Raw genomic sequence first — 17,164 nt, forward strand, 5'->3', positions numbered from 1 at the left:
AACAACATCTTCATACACACACACACACACCTCTGATTGGGAAGAGGGAAATACAATTTGAAATATGAATATTTGGAAGGTCCAGTGTTTGTCAGGAATACAGTGTGTGGGTCTGTTCTTTTGCATTACAACTGCTGACATGTTCAAACAACCACACACACGAGGATGGACACCAAGCCATAGTTCCCAAGGTCACCTACCAAGCACACACACATGCACACCAAGTGTTGGCCAATGACAGCTCCCCTGGGAGAGCATGTGACCTCTTTGTCTTTCTCTCCTGTTTCCTCTGTCTCCCCTCCCTCATTTACATATTGTCCGATACCTCTCCGTCGCTCGCTTTTCTCCTCTCTCTCTCTCTCTCTCACTTTCATTTTGCGAGGCTGTCTTCAAGGCTGTGTGCGTCAGGCTCTACTAAGCGGACTGCCACCGAGCAGCGCTCCCCTGTCATGGGAGCTTACCATGATGAATGAGAGAAAGGGAGAGGGAGGAAGGAGAACCAGGGGGGGTTTGTCCGTCTGCCAAAAGGACGAGGGAGGGAGATGGCAGCAAATCAGAGATAGACAGAGATGTTACTGGAATAGCATGAATGGAAGGATGATTGTACTTACACATTCACAAACATGTGTTAGACAGGAGGCACATTCTCCACAAAGGGGTGCTGTTACCTGTCATTACTATAAACCAATAGCGCAATGAAAATACGTTAGGGAGCATATTCCTTTGTGTCATATATGTTGAAAGTAGGATATGTTTTACATTTGCTTACCTTTCTTAAGTTGCAGTGTGTTCAGGTCTCATGATATTGTTATAATTGTACAGTAAGTTTGCACCAAAGATGTTTTGCTCGCATTACATAGCGCTAAAGCAACGATTCTGCAATAAGTTCGATTCCCAAGATCGGTTGGTGTCATGAGTTCAATATTTCTTCTACAAACCAGTTTCGGTTAAAAATGTAAAAGCTATCTGCTAAAAAAATTCTGATTGAAGGGAAATGCAGACTTTCTGGAAACCTGTGGGAGGCAAACCCGGTTTAATTTCCAACTAAACCAAATCAAAAATGTTGCAGTAAAACCTGGCGAGTCTTAAGAAATATTCTGTCATTACCTTTCAGCAGGTTGTCAGGTCTGTTCCTTGGATGAACATGAAAAGAAGCACAGGAAGAAAAGCAGTATCAGCTCAAATAAATGTGTTACAAAGGCTTTGGTGTCGAGATAAAAGCATTTCAAGCTGTTTATTTTTGAGAGTGTGTTATTCTTCTGGATGCAGCTCCAGCTCAGTTCAGTGGACACTCTTACTTTGAACTGATGGAAGAAGAACCTGATCTCCAAAATATCGAATATTATAATTTTCACGTACGTAAAGTAAACAGTACAGTAGTGTATTTTGCCAAATATATTCAACCACGCACAAAAACAGCATGCATTGACGACAGAAACACTAAAATAGCCCACACGTAAAACACATACATGAATGACACGGTGCCCACACACCAACTGTGACTCTTTTCACACATGCCATAGATGTCTCTCTTTCAAACACACACACAAACACATAAACGTGCATGAATACACACCCTGGTAAAATTTGCATCAGTGCTGTTTTATCCATGCAGGCAGAAAATCAGTGACTCTCGATGGAAGCAGCTCATTCATTTAATGAACAATCAGGAATTATCACTAAAACCGAGAAATTATAATTAAAAGCTGAGATGAAAACTGACAGACAATGGAGAATGGAAAGTTAATGAGCTCTTCCTCACGCTGAACCAATCCTATTTCTACTCCTCACTCTGTTTAATATGTTCTGCACTGTGCCCACACACAGGCACGTTGCTAAACAAAAGGACAAACACAAACAAGGACATTCACTTTTCTTGAACCAACATTTGTTCAGACCGCGAGAAGATTAGCATTCACACTGTGTGCTGCGAATAGGGATAGGGACATTAGACACACGTACAGTACAGAATATGTGTTGTGCCAACATATACAGTATGTATCACCAGAGTCAAGTTAAAGTCAAGCTGTCATTTAATGTTTTTTTATCCATTTAATGAGTGTGTGTAGGAACCACAAATTAGATGCCTTCTTAAAGGGGCCTTATTCTGCTCATTTTCAGGTTCATATTAGTATGTAGTGTCTCTACTGTGACATGTCTCCATGCTTTAATGTTCAAAAAGCTCTTTATTTTTCTCATACTGCCTGTGCTGCAGCACCTCTTTTCACCCTCTGTCTGAAACCAGAGCCCAGTCTGCTCTGATTGGTTAGCTGGCCGTTTCTGTAGTGCTTGGACAACCTCTTAGAGATGTCCCGCCCCTTAGCCTATCACGTACAATGTGTTGGAGCACTAGCCAATAGAAGCCTGAGTGTTTCATAGTGATTTTACTTTGTCACTGAAGTTAACAAAGAAGTCCAAAGGAGGCGTTTCAGGCAGGTGGGGAGGGGGGGTGTGGGATAGAAACGACTTTTTATGAGGAAACTTTGGGATTTTAGTCTTTGCAGACCATTTACATGCACAAAAACCTATATAATCTAAACTTAACGCTTGGTTAAGACTAAGGACTTGTGAACTTGAGATTTGACTTAAACTTGATTTAATTAGGACTTGATTTCCAAATCCTTGACTGATCAAATTCTGGTAATTAAAAAACAAGACATTATTAATACAGCCTGACAAAACTTGCATCTTGACTTAAAATTACCTTAAGCAGAAGTGTAATTCAATCTGAGTCTTGACGTGAAATCACCCCTACAGACTTACAAACGACAAAGATTTACATTCCACTCAACGAAGTGAAGTACCTTTTAGAGGAAATTATATTTCAGTGCTTGTTGAACAACTTCCGTGTCCCACTTCAAGCACACCTTTCCAAACTTGGAGCTGCATCACAAATATTCTGTAACTTGCCTAAACGGACAGAATCTGACAGTCATGCACACTAGTCACAGTAAGTGGCCAAGTGTGAAGAACAGAGATAATATGAAGGATTTGAACTTCTCTCACTCAAGCTGTCTTTAAGCTTATCATCTCTGATTTGCCTCACTCACACACGTCTCTACCTCAAGCACCATCTCTGATATAGACTAAGATACGCACTTGTAAAGAGACATACACTCTCTCTGAATAACACACACTAAGCCATATTGCACATAGGTGAACTTGGTGTAATGAACTCTGCCCTTCTCTCCATCTGTTTCCTCGGTGTGCTCTCAGTTGGAGACAGGAACAGATCCATTAAAATCACCCACACAGCATCAAAAATAATTGGGCTCCCTGCTTCCTACCAGCCTGACCTCATCACCAAAGCCTTCAATCTCAAAGCACCTAAAGCCCAAATCATTCACTCTATTTATTTTACTTCCCACGTCTCCACTCGGGCCCAGAACACCAGCCTTGTGTTATAAGGAATCCTCAAAGAAAAACAATTTTCACATTACAATTTACAGTGGAAACATGGCTTGAATACAGAACAGGTCAACATCATTCACTGAATAACCTCACCTCTAAATGTTCTATATAAAAAACGGCTTCAATAGACATCAAAGCAGGCACGTTGAACATACCTAATGGATGTCAGTTACCCCTCAGGGAATTATATTAAAGGAAGTGATCTTCTGCTTTTCTATAGTACAATCCAGGTGTACTTTGTTGGAGTTATGCAGTCGGTACAGTCACACGATTCACAAGTACCTCATTTATCTATGTTTTGATAATCTGCCACTTTAAGAGTTTAAGCAAATAAATGTAGCTCTGAGTGTGATGTATTGTGCTCTTCATCTCTGGTGTGCATAGGCCCCTTCCACACGGAGATGAAACGGAGACGAAACCGATTTCGATCCGAAGTCGATTTAAAAAAAGTCTTCCGTCCACGCGGAATCGGCTCAAGAAACTTGTCCGTCCACAGGAAAACGCTCGAAAACGCTGGAGACGCTGTGGTACATATTCCGGGCCTGTACGTGGCGCTGTACTTCTGCCACAAAATACACCAAAAGCAGCTAATAAGACCCCCCGAGCATGGGCATAAGGCATAAACAAACGGTAAAAGGTTAAATCTGTATCATGGTCAGTAGTGTCTGGAGCACGAACGCAACCCTGTGATCCGCCATTGTTGTTGTTGTTGGCGAAACGCATCAGCAATGACGCGGGGGTGAGCAGGAGAGGTGGGGAGAGGCGGGGCTATGGTGTCATCGATTCAGAAAATGATTGTATAGGGCGTACACACGGAGCCGCAAGCGTTTCGTCTCCAGACTTACCCACTTTGGGAGCCATTTTCAAAGTGTATCGTTTTCGGGCTCCGAAGCCGCAGCTCCGTTTCGGCCTCGTGTGGACGAACCTTCTATACGATAAAGAACGTTAGCGGATACAACTGATATCGTCTCCGTGTGGACGGGGCCTTAGAAAGACTAAGAGTCTCTCTGTAACGCTATACAATGCTTTTTTATCAAATGCTAATGCCAGCTTGGCAACATCTTCACAATGACTAAAATGCTGATGTTAAGCAGGCATAATTTACCTAATTTAAACATTGCAATGATGCTATGAGAATGTAATATACACACTTACATTTGGTTCCGCTTAATGAAAATTATGGAATAATGTCAATAACGTTACCACAATTGACACTTTGGGGAACAAAAGTAAATGTACCACCCCACATAGCAACACATTCAATGTATGTCAAAACATTTCACTGTGACCATGGATGTCTGAACCACATTTCAATGCACTACTTTCAATACTTGAATAAGATATTTCAGTCCAAACCAGAGTGGTGGAACCCCATTGAGACACGTTAGAGTACGCCAGCCCCCCACTGGCAGGCTGACAATTAATACATGGACACGAGATGCTAGCAAGATGTAGCAATTGATGTAAAACATGTGAAGTGGTATCACTGATCGAGATGTGGTTCGTTTGCAGCATGTTTAAACCCATAAAGAGCAGTACCAAAGCTTACTGTGATGCCGTTAATCTTTTAAGAAACTCTTTCTTACATCTTCCAAAAACATCTCTTCTTCTCTGGACAGAAAGACACATCATTTTGTGAAGTTTTAGACTGACACGGTTTCTCTGTACTGGAAAATTATTGTGGTTTGTTTTGAATGAGATCTAATGTGTCAATATTTGTTTTTGTGGGCCTAAAGCTGTGAAATATACTTTCCTATTAAAGACAATTGACAATCTGGAATAAAAATAATAATTTTACACGTGTGAGCAATCACACACACACACACACACACACACACACCACACACACACACACACACACACACACACACACACACACACACACACACACACACACACACACACACACACACACACACACACACACACACACACACACACACACATTCTCAGAATAATGACCTACTCTACGGTGGTACTAATTATAGCGGGTTTTAATTGCTTTCCGGCTTTGGAAGTGACTTCACTGGCAATCTGTCTCTCTTTTTCTGGCCATTGGTCCATGGTATTAGTAAGCCAAAAGTTGTGTGTTTGTGTGGGCTTGTTTACCCATCTGAGTAAATGGATGGGTGTGCAAAGTACAAAGGAAAAAGCGTGACTTTGTGAGAGTGTGTGTGTGTGTGTGTGTGTGTGTGTGTGTGTGTGTGTGTGTGTGTGTGTGTGTGTGTGTGTGTGTATGTGTGTGTGTGTGTGTGTGTGTGGGTGTGGGTGTGTGTGTGTGTGTGTGTGTGTGTGTGTGTGTGTGGGTGTGTGTGTGTGTGTGTGTGTGTGTGTGTGTGTGTGTGTGTGTGTGTGTGTGTTGGAAAATGTCCTGTGTTCCCATTCATACCAACCTCCTCCTTAAGAACATTTCCACTATCTTATATTGGAAACATAATGTATTTCTGAACATCATAAACATACTTCTACCGGCTGGCATTGGATTGTTATTTTCGTACTGTTTTACACTTATGGATTGGGTTATATTGCCATTACATGATGTCTTGGTTTTCAGGTCAAGAAAAGGTCCTGTCATTGATTTTGTTAAAGTCTAAAGAGGCTCTCTGGATACTTGTACGAAATACCTTATTGGTCAAAAATCAATCTTACCTTAAGTTACTTTCCTCATGCATTTTGAGCTCTTGACCATATTGCACATCTTAATCAGAAGCACATGTTGTCCCATCTGTCATGGAGCTGTCAATGTCAAATCTCGTTGTTTCATTCCCACCATGAAGCTGAATAAATATGCCAGTGCTCCCCGTTGATAGTGTAATGTCTCAAAAAAACTGTCCTAAAATATCTAATTTCATTGTTTTTCCCTGAACAGGCGAATTCTGATCAAAGGTCCTTTTTGCTAAATGGGGTGGATTCATCAGTGGATTCAATTACTGCTGCTGGATCGATGGGGTATGCCGTGTACAATGGAAGCCAATTGGATTTCCCCCCAAAATGCTAACCCTAACAATCTATCTCCCAGAATATATTTAAGAGAAGTAAGAGTAAAGGATTTTAATTAAAAAGCTTTTAGACTGTAATGGACAGGCTTGGTACCGAATGAAAATTAATTAGTTTATTTGTTAGTTTTTCATTTACTGCTCTGCACAGGCTGATTTTGGGCCCAAAATCCTTATGTTGAGGTTAAACATTACAAAGTCAGCTCATTGCTCAACAGCATTGGAATTGTGTTTTCCACCCACAACCCAGAGATGTACACCACATTTTTTGTCAGCACTCGCATTATTACGCACACATTGGAGAAGCAACTTGTTGATTTAGGGAATGATCATGGTCATAGTTTAAATATACTATTATTGACTGTATTAGAAAATGAAGTTCAACAATGGGGCGGAGTGCTAAACAACAACATAAAATGGGCATAAACCAAAAATGTTTTGAAAAGTAACCACATCGCAGACTTCCAAGACAAAGCTGTCATAATACTGACATCTGACATGTAAGGGATGATGTGCAGCGAGGTGGTCATTATGGGGAAAATAATGGCCGCCTCGCTGCACATTATCCCGCGTGTTACAAGGCCACATTCTCAACAAAGTAACGACAAGACTCCCAATATTAATTGAAATGCTTTTATTGATTTAGAAAATATTTTTATTGATTTGAAAAATAGTTTTATTGATTTAAAATGACATGCATCTGCTAAGAAAAATAGTCCGTTGTTACCGTTTGAACTATGTAGCTTCGATAGCGTTTTTGCGGAGCTTTTTGATTACAGATTTGAAAACATCGTTGCTTGCTTTAAAAGTAGCACAATTCATTATGTCAAACCTTGGAAAGTATCTAGATATCCCTGCCCTAATGCCAAAGTAACTGGCAACTGAATATGTTTTGCCGTTTGATGTCTGGACCGTTGAGTAAAAAGGACCGCGGCTCTGTGTTGAAGGTTTCTGCCCCGTTACTTCTCCGCTGTTTTCTTGTCCCTCTTGTTTTTTTCTTTTCTTCGCTGGGGACTCATCAGCCACTAACCATTCATCCAAATTACTGTGCTCTCCAAATATATTAAAATTAATATTAAAATCCTCCATGTTGCTCTCAGACGGGAGACAACGGAAAACTAGACAAGCAAACAGTTTGAAAAGCAAACTGCATGCAGTTTGCTTTTCGACAGTTAAATCGACCGGACTACTTTCTGCAGATGTGAGCGTCCTTAACAACGGTCAATAAGTCCTTGACAGCGGTCTGTACTACTGGATTAACAACGTGTCACGTGTTCTGAATTGACCAATCAGAATTGAGTATTCAACTAAGCCATGTAATAAAATTAATTAACAGCACAGTGGTTACATTGACCTATCTATCCACCACTACACCCATAAAAATACATCAATGCTCAAGATGCAACCTCTACAGGCAAATACTTTGTATCTCCCATTCCCTGACACTACAGGATCGAATGTTGCAGAGGTCTTTTTTAACACCTTTTCGTTGTTTAGTTTGATGAGACAGAGGCACCCAAAGAAAGACAAAGTTCAAGAAGCTGAAATTGAAAGGAAGACAACTAGAGCCAGATAAAGAGGAAACAATGAGCCGAGGAGAGATGGGGCAACATACAAAGGGAGGGAGAAGACAGAAACCTCCCTCCTTACATATTACCGTTAACACAGATTTGGTTTAGCATTCAAACGTTTTTAAATACAGAGTTTGACAATTATAACATTGCTGATGAGACAAACTACAAATCATTTATGACATTTCAAAATGTCGATGTAGATGTCAGCCTGATTGGCAGTTATCCTGACGTGGCATTTCACTTTATTACATTGTTCAGAATCAAAGTGACAGGCACAGACGGTTCAGCCTGTAACTCCAGAACAAAGGGGATTTATTATTGAACAGCAACTTCTAACTCCATATTTTTCACCCTTAAAGAGGAAAATCTAGCAGAGCAAGCTTGAATAAGTCATTGCTTCTGTAAATTGGTTACGTTTTTTTTAAGGCTTTGCAGTTGCATTACATCTCCACCATGTTTAATGTCTAAATAATGAACAATTTGCTGTAAGGTTGCTGCAGTACATAAGTTGTAGTCTGATAAACGTGTTACCAAAGTCGGTCACATGTTTTTCTGCTTTCAACGACTTTTTGGTTTGGTTATTCCTGGAACTTGCTATCCAACATACTGGCTGCACACTTGTTGGAAGTGATCAACACATTGCACACTGGGTACTGCACACTCATTTTATTTAACAAGCATCATACTGAGCTTTAAACCAACCGTTGTGACAAATTACAGCTGTATATAACCTGGTTTTATTATCTTCACACTCCTTCACCTCGTCTCCGTCCTCTGAGCAATTTATATTCTAACAAGCAATTAGTATGTATTGAGGACATTTCACACTCAATTGCACTTTTTACAAACTGATCCCAACTCACTCGCCCTTCACTACAGGGTGTCACTTCACATAAACCCTTGCAGATCCAGAGGAAACAATAAGGAGGAGAGTATTTCAACAGGTTATCTGTGGGACAACTCGTCAATTCAGCCTGTATTTTTAATACATTTTAAAATGGTGCTAAAGAGGAATTATTTTACCGGACATTTTGACCGGAGACGTTAAAATGTTGTCATATTTTTCATAGAAATACTGATTTACATAAAGCTACTTTTGTCTCTGTATGATTTCAGTTGTTTACAATGTGACCCCCTACATCAGGGGAGTCAAACTCAAATACACAGTGGGCCAAAATTAAAAAATCGGTATAGTCGAGGGCCGGACTGGTTCAATGTTTATTGCAAAACTTATTGAAATGAACTTATTGCACATATTAAACCTGGAACTAACAAAGCTTAAATGATTGCCTATACTTTCATGTGAACATGCAAACATAAGCAGAGTCAAAGGGTTAGTCTGGAGGGTTTGCTATGATCTCCATCATCTGTCACTTAGCCTTTGCTGCTTTTTATTTGCCTAATCTGTCTGCTTCCTGCCGCTGTGTACTATAAATGCCCCTAAATTCTAACTGTGCAACTGTGAGCCTCGATTTGAGACTATAAAACCTCCATTAACACCTGCCTCTTGTCCAAAGTTAAATAAACCAGTTATGTGCACACAGGCCCTTGGGAAACTCCAAAGACCTTGACATCTTTTACCCTCATTGTTAGGGCAGCTTAGTGTGTGTAAAATATTAATACAGCAGCCTGTGTGCCATTTAGAGAAATGCTGAAAGTGCAAACAGAATGTTAATTTATTTTAAAAGAAACACACTGCAATTAGTGACATCAGTCGTACTAAAAAAGAGAGAGAAAACAACAACAGAGAAAACAACAACAGAGATAACGTTAACATTGCACTACAACAATTTAAAAGCCCAGCTTGAATTACACTTAACTTTATTGCATCTGATGCATACTACATTTAAATTATGTACACTGATTCATTGCCAGCAGTGTACCAGAAGTAACATTACTGCCAGCATATTTCCAGTGAGTGGTGTTAATGAGTCTGCAGACGCTCTTATGATCAACGTGACACTTTAAACGAAGGAAGGAGCGCCATATGGCGAGCTTTTATCTCATCATATCTCTCTGACAGGTTTAATTGAGCTCTGGTTCCCCACACAGATGTCCTTGTCTTGACACTTATCTTCTACATTTAATTGAATCATTACGTTTGCCATTCACAGCTCTGGCATTTTGTGTGTGTGTGTGTGTGTGTGTGTGTGTGTGTGTGTGTGTGTGTGTGTGTGTGTGTGTGTGTGTGTGTGTGTGTGTGGGTGTGGGTGTGGGTGTGGGTGTGTCGGATACAGTAGAGAGTTGTTTGAATGCTGTGTTTACGTATGTGACACTAATCATGTGAAGATAATCAACCCTGGTGAAAAATAAGGATTCCTTGTATTGTATTGAATCAGGTAATGGACTTACATTGTCTTGTTGTCTTACAAAGGAATAACTTAATGTTCTTTTTGAAAGGGGACTCCTCAAAACTAAGGACTTGCTCTATAGAAAAAGTAAAATATTCCACATATGGTTATGATATGTGCGCTAAAAATAAATAGTACTTGCACTTCCTTTGTGTTATTACTAATTCGGTTATGGTTGTGATTAACTTTAGACATCCCTATACTACCTTTGTGAAACATGGCGTTACCAACCGCTTCTCAAAACCCCCCAAAAAACGCAATACTTTATCAGAATCAGAAGTCCTTTATTTGTCCAGCAGCGGGGAAATTGACATCATTACAGCAACAAAGATACATTGCAGACAAAAGGATAAAGGAAAGGGTATAAACTTACTGCACATATTAAACAAAGGAAAGCACATGCCATTAAAATATATATATCAATGAATAAACAAGGAACAAATACACAAGTACACCATGGTAAAAATAAGTAGCAGTATTCAAAAAACAACTTAACTGAATATATAAAGTATTGATGGAGCCCTTGACCTTAACAGACCTATTCACAGAAGTGTATATTGCACACAAGCATTTGTGTATCGCACAAGGTCTTTTTTGTGGTTGTGGTTGTTTAGTCTGACCACTGCAGGGAGAAAGGACCTAACATCGCAATACATTAATGGTTAGGTTGGTAAGTGCACTAGATGTAAATGTTATGCATTGAGGTTCACATGATATAATACCTTCTACCAGTAAGTGACATACGGTATGTGGGGGGTGGGGGGGGGGCTCGTTTAGCCAGTAATCTGTATTCTTCTCCATCTCCCTCTTCAGATGAGAAAGCAGTGTCTAGCTAGCAGCACTTAATGGAATTGGATGTTTTATATCACATACACACACACACACACACACACACACACACACACACACACACACACACACACACACACACACACACATACACACACACACACACACACACACACACACACACACACACACACACACACACATACACACACACACACACACACACACACACACACACACACACACACGCACACAGCCTCTGCTTCTACCCCTTTTAATCCTGTCATCCGTCTTTACAACACTCCTGCTTGTCTTACTGCCCCCTCTTTCCAGACCGAGCCCTTTTTTCCACATCCACATTCTCTCTGCTCATGTATTTTCTCGCTGGTTATGCTCTGATGCCCCAGTGTTTGTACTGTCGTAGTGCATTTGTTGCTTAGCAGGGAATATGTATTTTATGTGAGCACATAATTCATACTGGCTCCTCGTATTGGTTGTGTGTGATTGTGTAGCAGGTGTTTACGGTTTATAATTGAGTTCGATCTCACTTCAAGCCGTCGTGGAGATTGTCTTAAGACCGCCTCCTTAGACCTGCTCCAAACCGCGCCTGCTGAAAGGATGTTAACCCAGACATTTGGCTGACATTCAAAGCCTGCTTCGTAATAAAACCCAATATTTAGTTATTCAAAGCTTTGTTTTATAGAGGACAGAGGACACATTACATTGCAGAATGGCATTGAAGAAATAAAACAGAAATAATAAGATTCATACTGTGTTTCATCAATATATTATAGGTCTCAGATATATACAAAACATGTCTCTGAAGTGTTTGGCTCCAAATACCAAACAGATCTGTTTCAGCCCTGTTTCAAAAGTGCTGATTCTCTGTCTGTTACTTTAGATGCAAATAAGGAGCCCCTCCCCACGCCCCTCTGAGAGACATTTAGTTAAAAAGAACACAATGGGGCTCTAGGAGGAGATTCAGGTGATAAGGTGTGGGGGGGGGGGGTGTTACCTTGGTTGGTGATTGGCTAATGGTTACTCAAGCCAATAAATCGTTATGACATCATAAAGTGGCCAAAATCTGATCAGCTCATTTTCAGACAGGTTTTTATGTGAAAGTGAGAGAATCTTTTTTCCTGAAACTTTCAGAGTCTCTTTACACAGAGGGGACACATGTTTATAAAAGACATGGAAAAGTGGATTTTGCACAATAGGTCCCCTTTAAATAAATCCAGCATATTTTCCAAGCTTGTGCCACCGGACATATAGCTTACTCCATTTTGGACTCAGTGACTGTCTTTCTTACCTCGGAGTATCAAATCATGTTGAGTTTACTAAAGTAGAACTCAATATAAAAACAGTATACAGATTAAGTAAGGTGACTGAATGTTGTTCCACAATTTTGATGGAAATTGAAATGTAGTGACCATGCCTTTATGCTGACACCTGTCTGTGTTTTGACATTCACAAATGATGCCATATTCTGAGACACTCTCTACCAGTTGTTGCCAGCTAGAGACTTTTGTTTTTCATCCCAGTACTTCTCTCACCCTAGATAACTCTGGGAAAAGTCCAACCCCTAACAAGGACACCAGACCTGGCACATTGTGGGCCCAATTAAATATAAATGTACTCAGCTTGACACCCACACCACCTCCTGGGCCTGGATCCAGGAACATACCAGAGGCCTGTACTACGAAGCCGGATTTTCGCTTAGCCGGCTGACTTCAGGGAAAACTCGGGCTTTCCGGTCCTACGACGCTGGTTCTCTTTTTAGCGGGCTAGATCTCCATGGTAACTTATGCTGGGCGGCTAACCTCCTCGGGAGGAGGTTAGGTTGCAGGCTAAGAGATCAACTCAGTGAAAGCACCGCCTGCTGACCAATCAGAGCTCCGTGTGCGGAGTTTAAAGCGATCAAGTCATATTACAGGATAGAGGAAATACAGAAAAACTGCCGTTGCAGGAAAGACGGCCGGCAAAAATCAACTGACTGTGTGAACGTGAAAATGAATAGAATATCCCCTCCCATCTTCAGAGCAATCTGACTATTATAACATTAGCGTTAAGAAAGCTTACTTAAATATCTGCCACGACATAAGTAACCGGATCAGAGTAACATTAAGTACAGTCCGCGGCACTGTGAGTGCAGACGGCGATGTGTCCCAATATCATTCATATCATATCACATCATAATGTATCATATATTTCCTTATTTGAGTCAGCTTCTTGAGCCGTATCTGGCCGTGCAACACTCACAGTGTCACATACTGTATGCAGAAGTATTATTTTAAGCAACACATTAAGTTGACGAAACACCTTGGTTGGTGATTGGCTAATGGTTACACAAGCCAAAACGTTATGACATCATAAAGTGGCCAAAATCTGATCAGCTCATTTTCAGACAGTTTTTTATATAAATGGATCAGGACCTGAAACTTTACTTTACTACCTACCATGTTCTTTTCCTTGACCAATATCAAAATAGTTCAGTTGTATAGACATGCGTAGGAACACACAAGAAAGCTACAAACCATTTAGTGCGGATAAGTCTCTTAGAATTTAAAAAGGTTAAATCTTTACCCGTTTTAATAAATAGCCCATATTTTATTGATATATGGCATTCATTTGTGTGTTTACAATCTACATACTAGTTCAGTGATGTTCACTTGCCTCAGGCACATTGAGATGGAGTTATACCTGATGGTCCTTCCCCTGAGACAATGATTGATGCACAACATCTCCATGGTGCATTGAAGGTCTGAAGCATCATCAGCACACACCCCTGCTTAAAACTTTTTCATGATTTTTCATCAGCAGAATACTTCTGAGCTAGTTATCAAACCGTCGTTCCTTTAAGAATAATATATTCACAAGTAAATGTCACAATTACGAACACCTGCTTAAGCAGTTATATTTGCCATTTTCTTAATTAGCCTTTCCTCTTCAGCCGCAAACTTTGATTAGGGACATTTCTCTGTGTCGTTGTTTTGTACCCATTCAAATAAAGTGTTTGTTTATTATTAGTTAACAATTAACTAACACAATTAAGCGGTTCAAACTAGTGTCCTTTCTCTTAAACGTATGTATAATCTTACATCTCTTCGCATTTTTAAACTTAAAGTTTCTCCCTTTTATATAAGCATTGTGTACAACTATCACATTGCATTCACACATCATTTCAGAACGGCAAGTCAACCTTTCTAGAGAGGTTCTGAGGTGTTTCATTTCTTCCTCACGACTTTTCACTTCTGCAAACAAGACCTCAAAGGTGTGTGTTTGGTGGATTCTCCCTTGGAGGATCTGTGCCTGTCAGCCATGGAAGTATCTTTGTATAAAAAAATATTCAAATCGTACTTTTCATGTATTTTTGGGTTGTTCTGGTTACTGTGTAGTGAGCTTTAGCAGTTTCAAGATGAACAATCCTTATTTTAGTCCTTAAATGTGTCCTAGTAGCTGGTGGTAATTGTCTTCCAACTAATGTATTAATTTAAAGATCACAGCAAAGCGATTGTAGCTTTCAACTTTTAAAATGTGTACTCTAATTTAGACCTTTTAAAGCAACCAATTTGACCTTTACAGTGATAATTATGAAACAAACAGAATGGTTATCTCAGGAGGATGTTATCTTAAATTAGACAGATTTTTCATTTCTGCCCTGCAGGTTGTTGTCTTTATCGTATGAAAAAAGTGTATTCTAATTTCATAAATTCAAAACCATTAGAGTTTCACCTCTCATTATTATATAATTTGGAAGTGTCTGTGTTTTTTTATTTACAATTAAAAAACTCCCTCACTATTAGTAGGAGCCAAAATGCTTGTTTTGCCATTACTTATTATTTGTATTATTATCTTCATTTCTGTTTGCATCGCGTTTCATTCTTATTGTTTATCACTTTCGGCAATGGTCAGGTGGGTGTGGTTTATTGTTATTTAGGTCACCTGTTGGATGCCGGTTTGGGAGGATATGATGTAGGAAGAGGGTGAATTTGCTCTGATACTTTCTGTTGACCGTCAGGTCGGGAGTTGTACATTGTTTGTTTGCGTTTTATTAAACACTATGGACTATAAATGACTTCGGACTCTTATTGGAACGCGTCACAGCAAAGAGTTTGTGCCACTACACTATTAGTAAGATAATGAAAACTTTTCCCAAGGTTGCTGCAGGGAATCCATTGATCTACTAAAAAAACATGATTTGCTAGCATCAGCTAGATTTTGTTTCTGTGTTTTAGATATTCACAGAGAGTATAAAGAATAATTAGTAAACAGGAATCTTTTAATAGTCTTCAATTTGTCTGATTGCCTAAATGTTGTTCTTTGTGGATTAATCCCTCTCAACAATTGTTTGATCGTTTTTGTATGTTCTCAAGATAATAGTTGAGTAGTTAAAGCTTGGTTAAAGGAATAGACAGGCAGTTTTCAGGCATTGAAGCAACACAACATATATTCATTGCCTTAAGGCCCCTACACACCAGGCCGATATCGGCCGTCTTGCGTTGTTGGGCGAAAACGGGTTCCTTGTCGCCCAAAGACAATTTGGTGTGTCCCGAACCCTCGGCCGTGACACGCCTTATTTGGCCTTTCACGATCGACACCCGGCCGATTCAACATGTTGAATCGGCCGGGTGTTGGACACAAGCTATCGGGCCAAGAAACCACTCTGATCAGCTGTTCAGCTAGCAAATGAGAAGCGAAACGGAAGTGAGGGACGTAAACAAACGATTTAAATGTCCTCTCTTACCTCCCACACATAGCAGGGACATCTCTGATATCGGCGGGAGCGTCCCCGGCTGTCCTCTGCTGAGAGCTCCGTGATTTGTTTGGTCAAGTCCGGTTTTTCATCTCATCGTAAATTTAGCAAGAAGTGGCCATTATTACATTGCTGACTCAATAAACTACACACCCACCAGAACACTGCGATCATCAGATGCAGGTCTATTAACTGTGATTTTATAGTATGTCTGCACTTTATGTGCTCATTTCATCATGCATGTATTTTTATATTCTAAAACATGTTTTCGTTGGACGAGAGTGAAAATGGAACGGCACCCGTAATTTGTTTGTATATCAGTCTGTTCTTCTTCTCTGTCTTCCGGTTGTTGCCTATTTTGAATGACGAATACACACTACCGCCGCCTGCTGGTAAGGAGAGTTATTGCCACTCACGCATGCGCAGTTCGTACGTGCTCGGCTGTAGTAAAGCGGTGTGTTTCAGTGCGACACACGGCCAATACGCAGGAGAACTCGTCGATGGATCTGTCGGTGTCGGATGTCGGCGAGTTCTCTGGTGACTGCCTGGTGTGTCAGGGCCCAAGAGGAATTAAACTTGTGAGCAAAAAGGGGGGATTTCTCCACTGTGTTCACTAAAAAATGGTTTGAAAGAGAAAAGAGATTAAGGGAAAAGCAGAGGGGTTACATAATCTAAGAATGTAAAAAATGAAATAGAGATGGCAATGTGAAGCGGAAAAAGGGGGCAAGAGAGGAATATAGAGGTTGAATAAAAATGCATAAACAAAGGATAATTTTGTATTATATCTATGCTTTGAAATAGGTTTATGCAATGACTGGACAGTACTAATACAACAAGGAATAAGGCAAAATGAAACATTTCTAAAAGCAGGTTGCATGCCGCTTTAAGCCCAGGGGAACCAGTCAACGCTTGACACATTAGCTTCATGTTGCTGGCTCAGTAGCTTTCATGTAATCCATTAATCATCAGGATCATTATCCTCATGGCCAGAGGCAGGAATCAATACTCTGATTGCAAAGGATGTAATGGTAAAAAGAGGATAAATGAGGGAAGCCCTGGTTTCAATTCATGACATTGCACTAGTTCTAAAGCAGTAAGTGTCCATTTCCAGGAAGCTACATGCAGCGATAACTCACTATTAAACCTTTTAACATTTTTAACCTCGACCTAGACTCATTTATGGAAAGCTGACTCAACAGCAGGCCCACAGCTTGAAATGTTTATATCATAAGTAACCGTCTGGATGTATTTTGTCTTGCAATTTGGTCTAAAATGAACTATCTTTCCTTT

Source organism: Trematomus bernacchii, unplaced genomic scaffold (genome assembly GCF_902827165.1).
Source record: "Trematomus bernacchii unplaced genomic scaffold, fTreBer1.1, whole genome shotgun sequence".
In the NCBI taxonomy this organism is placed as follows: domain Eukaryota; kingdom Metazoa; phylum Chordata; class Actinopteri; order Perciformes; family Nototheniidae; genus Trematomus; species Trematomus bernacchii.